Genomic DNA, 9,598 nt, shown 5'->3' on the forward strand with positions numbered 1-9,598 from the left:
CTCCTGTACATACCGCCCACTGTCATCCCCTCTACACTCCTCTCCTGTACATACTGCTCACTGTCATACCCTCCACACTCCTCTCCTGTTCATACTGCCCACTGTCATACCCTCTACACTCCTCTCCTGTACATACTGCCCACTGTCATACCCTCCACACTCCTCTCCTGTACATACTGCCCACTGTCATACTCTCTACATGCCTCTCCTGTATATAATGCCCACTGTCATACCCTCCACACTCCCCTCCTGTACATTCTGCCCACTGTCATACCCTCCACACTCCTCTCCTGTACATACTGCCCACTGTCATACTCTCTACATGCCTCTCCTGTATATAATGCCCACTGTCATACCCTCCACACTCCCCTCCTGTACATTCTGCCCACTGTCATACCCTCCACACTCCTCTCCTGTACATACTGCTCACTGTCATACCCTTCACACTCCTCTCCTGTACATACTACCTACTGTCATACCCTCAACACTCCTCTCCTGTACTGTTTCGGACAATTGGTTTAGTGTACTGTGTGGGTACGGGCGTGGGGTGGTACTATGGACTAACTCCGAAATCAACCTGTCCGGGGGCTCCTTTGTGTGTGAGCCTGCTCCTGAAAGAAGAGATATGTGACGGGAGTCACTTTGGGTGGGGGGCCCGTGGAACCCAGCTTACCTAAGAGAGGTCGGGAAACTCCTTTCTCAGCAGCCCAGACCCCTCTTATGTGTAAGTCCCCCCTTTGTCTATTAGGGGCACGGGGTGTCTGAGAAAATGATGGACAACTACTTATTTGATGCTGAAAAATAGAAAAGGCTCATTCACTTGGGACAATAATATTTGTGAACAATATTCCGCATAAAATATATGAGATAAATAATTTCACTTTTCACACAGCTGGAATATTGTAGAAGTATCTCATAGACCACTGTAGATAGTTTGAGGTGAGGGCGGGGTTATTATTACGTGTCCCATTGTTCTATTGTTTCCGTCTGCCTTGGGCACAACCTGTCATGGGATGTTCTGTCCATGTTTCTGATGTTTATGTGGATTGGATAACGAGTTCATGAAATCCATTGTTCATTTTGGCAAAATCATCTTATTCTACTAAATCGAATGTGTTTAGTTAAATAATCCATCGTTTCAGCATTTCTCTACTCATTATACATTCCTGGAGTAAAAAACACCTAATATCATATTATTATTTATGGCCTAAACAAACGACACAGACACAGATTTACCTTTTATGGAAAGTCTTTTCTCTGTAAAACCAAGTTTTGTTTTAGAAATCTTGCCTCTTTTAAATCACAGCTTCATTCCTTGCTATAAGTGAATGTTACTTTTCTGTTGTTGAGAACAAGTAGCACAAATCCCCCCACACACTACAGGGATCAGGGAGGGACACAGTATGACAAGGACAGAGAGGAATGCAGTGCGATGGGGACAGAGAGGGATGCAGTATGACAAGGACAGAGAGGGACACCAGGCACAGAGAGGGATGCAGTGCAACAAGGACAGAGAGGGATGCAGTGCAACAAGGACAGAGAGGGATGCAGTGCAACAAGGACAGAGAGGGACACCGGGCACAGAGAGGGATGCAGTATGAGAAGGACAGAGAGGGACGCAGTGCGACGGGGACAGAGAGGGACACAGGCGACAGAGAGGGATGCAGTATGAGAAGGACAGAGAGGGACACAGTGCAACAAGGACAGAGAGGGACACCAGGCACAGAGAGGGATGCAGTGCAACAAGGACAGAGAGGGACACCGGGCACAGAGAGGGATGCAGTATGAGAAGGACAGAGAGGGACGCAGTGCGACGGGGACAGAGAGGGACACAGGCGACAGAGAGGGATGCAGTATGAGAAGGACAGAGAGGGACACAGTGCAACAAGGACAGAGAGGGACACCAGGCACAGAGAGGGGTGCAGTGCAACAAGGACAGAGAGGGACACAGTGCAACAAGGACAGAGAGGGACACCAGGCACAGAGAGGGATGCAGTATGAGGAGGACAAATGGCTGCCAGTAAAAATACTGACGGTTGGCAACACTGCTGGAACCGGGCAAGGGAAGCTTATACGGTGGACATACTCCTCTCATATACATATTTCATACTACTTTTAAAGTTGAGAATGAGGGACATTTAGGGGGGAGATTGACCTGTGGCAAGCGTAGCGTGCCACGGCAAAAAGAGGCTGTGCATAAATTATGCTGGCTGGGAGGGGATAATCTGGCATCCCCTGTGGCATCCCCTGTGTGCCTCTACCAATATCCCCTTTAACTACAGAGGCAGCACCTGCCGGTGTATACACTCTGTACCCACAATGCTTTGCTTCACAGCTGCGGCATGAATTATACCCTCTGTTGAACGTCACCCATTCAAATGAATGGCGCCGCTCTGCAAGTTCCCCACAACTGTGTGCAATGTACATGGTTGCAGCATGCTAATGTGGGGTTAAAGTGGTTAAAATCAGCTGCCAAATGCTCTCTGAAAAGCGATCTGAATATTTTTTTCCCATATAGCAGACGCTGGGCAGGCTAGTTTCGGGCTGGCAGCGCACGGTCAGGGTGTGCACCCCAAGCCGGTTTTTGTAAATGATGCTGGTCTGACACGCTGATCTGTGTACCAAGACGTGCGCTAGGGGTTACTACACATTACGGCTCACCATTTGGTTGATAGAGGTTGCTGCTCACTAATTGCCGCTCATTAATTGGTTGCTAGAGGTTACTTCACATTGCTTGCTGATTGGTTGCTAGAAGTTACTACAGATTGCCGCTCAGTGATTGCTTGCTAGAGGTCACTGCATATTACCGCTCACCATTTGGTTGATAGAGGTTACTGATTGTCGCTCATTGATTGGTTGCTAGAGGTTACTACGCATTACCACTCACCATTCGGTTACTAGAGGTTACTACACATTAAAAGTCACCATTTGGTTAATAGAGGTTACTGCACATTACCACTCACCATTCGGTTGCTAGAGGTTACTCCACACTGATTGCCTGCAACCCAGTGTCCCCCTCTGAAATTTGCTCAGTCCTGCTGCTGCTTTATTAATCCCCACCCCTACTGCTTATAGAAGGGTGAACAGCCCTCTACATACTGCCCACTGTCATTCCCTCCACACTCCTCTCCTGTACATACTGCCCACTGTCATACCCTCCACACTCCTCTCCTGTACATAATGCCCCCATCATACCCTCCACACTCCTCTCCTGTACATACTGCCCCATCATACCCTCCACACTCCTCTCCTATACATACTACCCCATCATACCCTCCACACTCCTCTCCTATACATACTGCCCACTGTCATACCCTCCACACTCCTCTCCTGTACATACTTCCCCATCATACCCTCCACACTCCTCTCCTATACATACTGCCCACTGTCATACCCTCCACACTCCTCTCCTGTTCATATTGCCCACTGTCATATCCTCCACACTCTTCTCCTGTACATACTGCCCACTGTCATACCCTCCACACCCCTCTCCTGTACATACTGCTCACTGTCATACCCTCCACACCCCTCTCCTGTACATACTGCTCACTGTCATACTCTCCTCACTCCTCTCCTGTGCACACTGCCCCATCATACCCTCCACACTCCTCTCCTGTACATACTGCCCCCATCATACCTCCACACTCCTCTCCTGTACATACTGCCCACTGTCATACTCTCCTCACTCCTCTCCTGTGCACACTGCCCCATCATACCCTCCACACTCCTCTCCTGTACATACTGCCCCCATCATACCCTCCACACTCCCCTCCTGTACATACTGCCCACTGTCATACCCTCCACACTCCTCTCCTGTACATACTGCCCCCATCATACCCTCCACACTCCCCTCCTGTACATACCGCCCACTGTCATACCCTCCACACTCCTCTCACTGCCATACCCTCCACACTCCTCTCCTGTACATACTGCCCACTGTCATTCCCTCCACACTCATCTCCTGTACATACCGCCCACTGTCATACCCTCCACACTCCTCTCCTGTACATACCGCCCACTGTCATACCCTCCACACTCCTCTCCTGTACATACTGCCCTCTGTCATACCCTCCACACTCATCTTCTGTACATACCGCCCACTGTCATCCCCTCCACACTCATCTCCTGTACATACCGCCCACTGTCATACCCTCCACACTCCCCTCCTGTACATACCGCCCACTGTCATACCCTCCACACTCCTCTCCTGTACATACTGCCCCCATCATACCCTCCACACTCCTCTCCTGTACATACTGCCCACTGTCATACCCTCCACACTCCTCTCCTGTACATACTGCCCACTGTCATACCCTCCACACTCCTCTCCTATACATTTTGCACAATGTCATATCCTCCACACTCCTCTCCTACAGGACAGAGTGAGCTCAGCCACCCTGTCTTCTCTCTAGCGGCTGAAAGGACTCCAGGGGGAAGGTCAAGTCTGCACCTCTCCCCAGTGGTGGGTATGTTCTACGAGAAAGGCAGAGATTGGTTGGGTGTAATACTCTGTTCGGGACAATTTTAGGGTACTATGTGTGTACTATGTCACGTGAGTAAGTCACGTGCCGAGTGACGCAACGCGTGGGGAGAGGAGCCTAGTGACGCGATCGACGGAGACTCATCTGATTGAGGAGATCACAACACTGAGCGGCAGTTTCAAAGCTGTCTTCTGAAAGCTGAGCTTGATCTGGGGTTTCGTGAGTGCATCTACCACACTACTTACCTTGTTCCCCTTTATATACAGTTTTGCACTATTTTTGTCTCTTTTTCTCCTTGTATGAGCTGGTTCATTCCGGATGAATGGAAAGTCAGTTGTTGCAGTACATCACATCAAAGGACTGGTTCCGGCTTCTCTCCTAGTCAAGCCTATTGTACTGATTTGTAGCTGATCAAAGGACCTTTTGGAACTAGTGTGACACTACCTATTCCTTCTACTGTTTTTCACGTACATTAGGTTTTTGTTATTAGGAGGGTTATTCACTCTGCAATTTTCCTCATTTTTTGCACTATTGATTGGTACCTCATATTGTTTAGTTTGTGTACTTGGTATCATTGGCACATATTGTATTCACAGCAGCAAATGTTGGTATCAGCGCAACACTCATAATTTTATATTTTAATATTTATGAACAATATCCTTCATCAATTATATGAAGATAAATCATTTGACTTCTCGCCCTGCTGGAATATTGTAGACGTATCTCATAGACCGGTGCTAGATAGTTGAGGTGCGGCGGGTTTATTAGGTTTTTATTGTTCCGTGGCTTTATCCATTGTTCTATTGTTTCTGTCGGCTTCAGGCTCAGTTATGGGATGTTCTGTACATGTTTATGAGGAAGAGCTCATGGAATCCAGTGTTTTGGCAAAATCATTGGGGTGCTTTGGAGGGCGACTAAAATCTGATGTGTTTAGTTATATAATGCTTTGTTTAACCACTTCCTTACTGGGCACTTAGGGCCAGATCCACAAAGAGCCGGCGTAACGTAAAATTTCCCATTTAAGTTACACTGCCTTAAAATTTCTACCTAAGTGCCCGATCCACAAAGCACTTACCTAGAAATTTTCAGCTGTGTAACTTAAATTCCGCCGGCGCAAGGCGTTCCTCTTCAAATGGGGGGCGATTCCCATTTAAATTAGGCGCGCTCCCGCGCCGGCCGTACTGCGCATGCTCGTGACGTCATTTTCCCGACGTGCATAGCGCGAAATTACGTTACGCCGAGCTTTGTGGATCGCGACGGGTCAATAAAGTTGCGTCGGGGAAAAAAAAGATACGGCGGGAAAAAAAAAATTTAAAACAAAAAAATAACCGCGTCACTGGACAGAAGGGTCTGCTTTTACAAGGCGTAAACAGTTTACACTTTGTAAAAGCAGCCCTAATTTTGCGTTTGCAAACTAAAACTTACGGAGAAAAAACGAAGCGTAAAAGCTTCGCGGATCTCCGTAAGTGCTAATTTGCATACCCGAAGCGGCATTTCGACGCGAAATGCCCCCAGCGGCGGCCGCGGTACTGCATCCTAAGATCCGGCAGTGTAAGTCCCTTACACATGCCGGATCTTCTGCCTATCTATGGTAAACTGATTCTGTGGATCAGTTCCAAAGATAGGAACAGGGATACGACGGCGTATCAGTAGATACGCCGGCGTATCCCTTTTGAGGATCTGGCCCTTAAACCCCCTTCCTGCCCAGAGGACTTTTTGCGATTCGGCACTGCGTCGCTGTAACTGACAATTGCGCGGTCGTGCGACGTGGCTCCCAAACAAAATTGACGTCCTTTTTTCCCCACAAATAGAGCTTTCTTTTGGTGGTATTTGATCACCTCTGCGGTTTTTATTTTTTGCGCTATAAACAAAAATAGAGCGACAATTTTGAAAAAAATAAAATACATTTTTACTTGTTGCTATAATAAATAGCTAAATTTTAAAAAAAAAAACATTTTTTATCCTCAGTTTAGGCCGATACGTATTCTACATATTTTTAGTAAAAAAAAAAAATCGAAATAAGCGACTGGTTTGCGCAAACGTTATAGCGCCTACAAAATAAGGGACAGAATTATTATTTTTTATTAATTTTTTTTACTAGTAATAAAAGGGGGATGCCATCCAGGGCACTGGGGACCCCCATGCCCCTTAGAGGTCAGGGGGGCTTTGGGTGCTGACAAACAAAAAAAAATGTTTAAAAAAAAGGGGGGGTTGCCATCCGGGGCCCTGGAGACCACCGGGCCCCTTACAGGTGTACTGTCTGTACCCCTCTGATGGCGGCCCTTCAAGATAAAAGTGGTCTCTGCAGTGGATTCGCCGCAAGATCACGTTTATCAGGGCGGGAGAGGCCCCCCCCCTCCCGTCATGCTCCAGTGGTCTCCGCTGCTTAACAGAGCCGTCAGTAGTGACGGAGATGATCAGGTCCTCTCTCCTGCTTAGCTGGCTGCCAACTGAGGGGAAGATGGCCCCACTTGGCTCCATAGCGTTGACTACTCTTAAAAGGAATTTATTTTTATTGTTTTTATGACATTTTTTTTATTGCATTTTAGTGTAAATATGAGATGTGAGGTGTTTTTGACCCCCCCAGATATCATATATAAGAGGACCTGTCATGCTTTTTTTCTATTACAAGGGATGTTTGCTAGGAACAGGAATAAAAGTGACGCACTTTTTGCCCCAATCACAAGTTGGATAAGTTTGGAATGATAAAAGATTTACACCTCTATACACGCAAGCTTCTATTGAGAACAAAGAGAAACCGGGATTATGCCGCGTACACACGACCGTTTTTCATGACGAGAAAAATGCATTTTTTTTATTAAAAAAACGTAAAGAAAAAGTCATTTACGTGGGGTCAAGATGAATTAACATAAAACACGCCCACATCTTAGTCATTTGAATTTCGCGCCCTTACGCCGACACATTTACACTACGCCACCGTAACTTACGGCGCAAATTCTTTGTTGATAAGGAACCTCCGCTCTAAGTTACGGCGGCGTAGTGTATCTGAGATACGCTACGCCTGCCTAAAGATAAGGCAGTTCTTTGTGGATCTGGGCCTATGTTTCCAAACTCTCCACCAAAATCAAATGAAACAAAGAAAACAAGTGAAGAAAATGTTTTATTTCCAGGAAGAATACCTTTTTTTTTATAGAAGACACCGATCAATCATTTTATAAAAATGCACTTAGAGTGGATCTGGGATGGTTCGGCCGTCCCCTCCTGGCCGCTGAGCAATCAGCTGTGGAAAAACATCGGCTTCAGCGGCTTTTAGATAAGTCTCTGACCCTTGACTGAAAGCTGCTGGAAGTGTCTTTTTTCGGGGTGCTGCCCATAATTATTAAAAAAAGGCAGCGTTCTGCGTCAATTTAAAATCTTAGGGGTAGATTCATATAGACTTACGACGAGCGTATCAGTAGATACACCGTCGTAAGTCCGAATCCCCGCCGTCACAACTTTAAGCGTATGCTCAAACTGAGATACGCTTAAATGTTGCTAAGATACGACCGGCGTAAGTCTCCTACGCTGTCGTATCTTAACTGCATATTTACGCTGGCCGTTTTTAGCTGTAAATCAGCTAAAAACGCCGATTCACGAATGTACGCCCGGCCGTGGCAGTAAAGATACGCCGTTTACGTAAGGGGTTTTCAGGCGTAAAGATAAACCACCAAAAACATGGCGCAGCCAATGTTAAGTATGGCCGTCATTCCCGCGTCAAAATTTGAAAATTTCACCCCTTATGCCAAGTATAAGGGGTAAAACAAATCTTAATGCCTAAGCACTATTTTGCAACTTTGACATGCGTTAGTAAAACTGTATATATCCCATCATGCACTCCATGCTTTAGAATTAATTAAAGTGTATTTTTTCCCAAAAAAATGCATTTGAAAAATCATAGATCTAATAAACGGGTATTTGTAATGTTTACTATAATTTATCAAAAAAAAAAATTGGTTATATATTGTGCTCTTATGCTTTAGAATTCATTAAAGTGTATGTTCTCCCAAAAAATTGCGTTCGAAAAATTGTGAATCTAGTAAATTGGTATTCGTAATCTTTATTTTATTTTACCAAAAAAAGTGGTTATATATTGTGGGGCAGATCCACAGAGATCTGCACCGGCGCAGGGCATGGGAGATACGCTACGCCACTGTAACTTACTTTTTGTTGCTTCAAATCCTGGAAAAATTTGCGCCGTAAGTTACGGCGGCGTAGTGTATCTCTTGCGGCGTAAGGGTGCCTAATTCAAATCCGCGAGTAGGGGGGCGTGTTTCATCTAAATGAAGCGCGTCCCCGCGCCGAATGAACTGCGCATGCGCCGTCCCTAAATTTCCATGCATTGCGCTAAATGACGTCGCAAGGACGTCATTGGTTTTGACCTGGACGTAAATTACGTCCATCCCGATTCACGAACGACTTCCGCAAAAAAAAAAATGTCAAATTTCGACGCGGGAACGACGGCCATACTTAACATGGCAAGTCTAACTATATGCCGCAAAATAGCAGCTTTAACTATACGCCGGAAAAAGCCGACTAGCGACGACGTAAGGGAATGCGTTCGTGGATCGTCGGAAATAGCTAATTTGCATACTCGACACGGAAAGCGACGAGAACTCCACCCAGCGGACGCTGAAGTATTGCATCTTGATCCGAAGCCATACGCCTGTCGGATCTAACCCAGATGCCATCGTATCTTGGTTTGAGGATTCAAACCAAAGATATGACGCGGGAAATTTGAAAGTACGCCGGCGTATCAGTAGATACGCTGGCGTACTCTCTCTGTGGATCTGCCCCTGTGTTTTTATGCTTTAAGTGTAATTTTTCTGCATCCAAATTCATTAAAGTGTATTTTTTCCCAAAAAGATTGCGTTTGAAAAATTGTGAATCTAATAAATGGATATTGGTAAACTTTACTATATTTTTCACAAAAATATGGTTATATATTGTGTTTTTATGCTTTAAGTGTATTTTTTTTTTTTTGCTTTCAAATTCATTAAAGTGTATTTTTTCCCCCAAAAAATGCGTTTGAAAAATTGTGGATCTAATAAAAAGATATTTGTAATCTTTACTATTTTTTACCAAAAAGATGTGGTTATATATTGTTTTTTTATGCTTTA

The sequence above is a fragment of the Rana temporaria genome, chromosome 7, assembly GCF_905171775.1.
Source record: "Rana temporaria chromosome 7, aRanTem1.1, whole genome shotgun sequence".
NCBI classification, from domain to species: domain Eukaryota; kingdom Metazoa; phylum Chordata; class Amphibia; order Anura; family Ranidae; genus Rana; species Rana temporaria.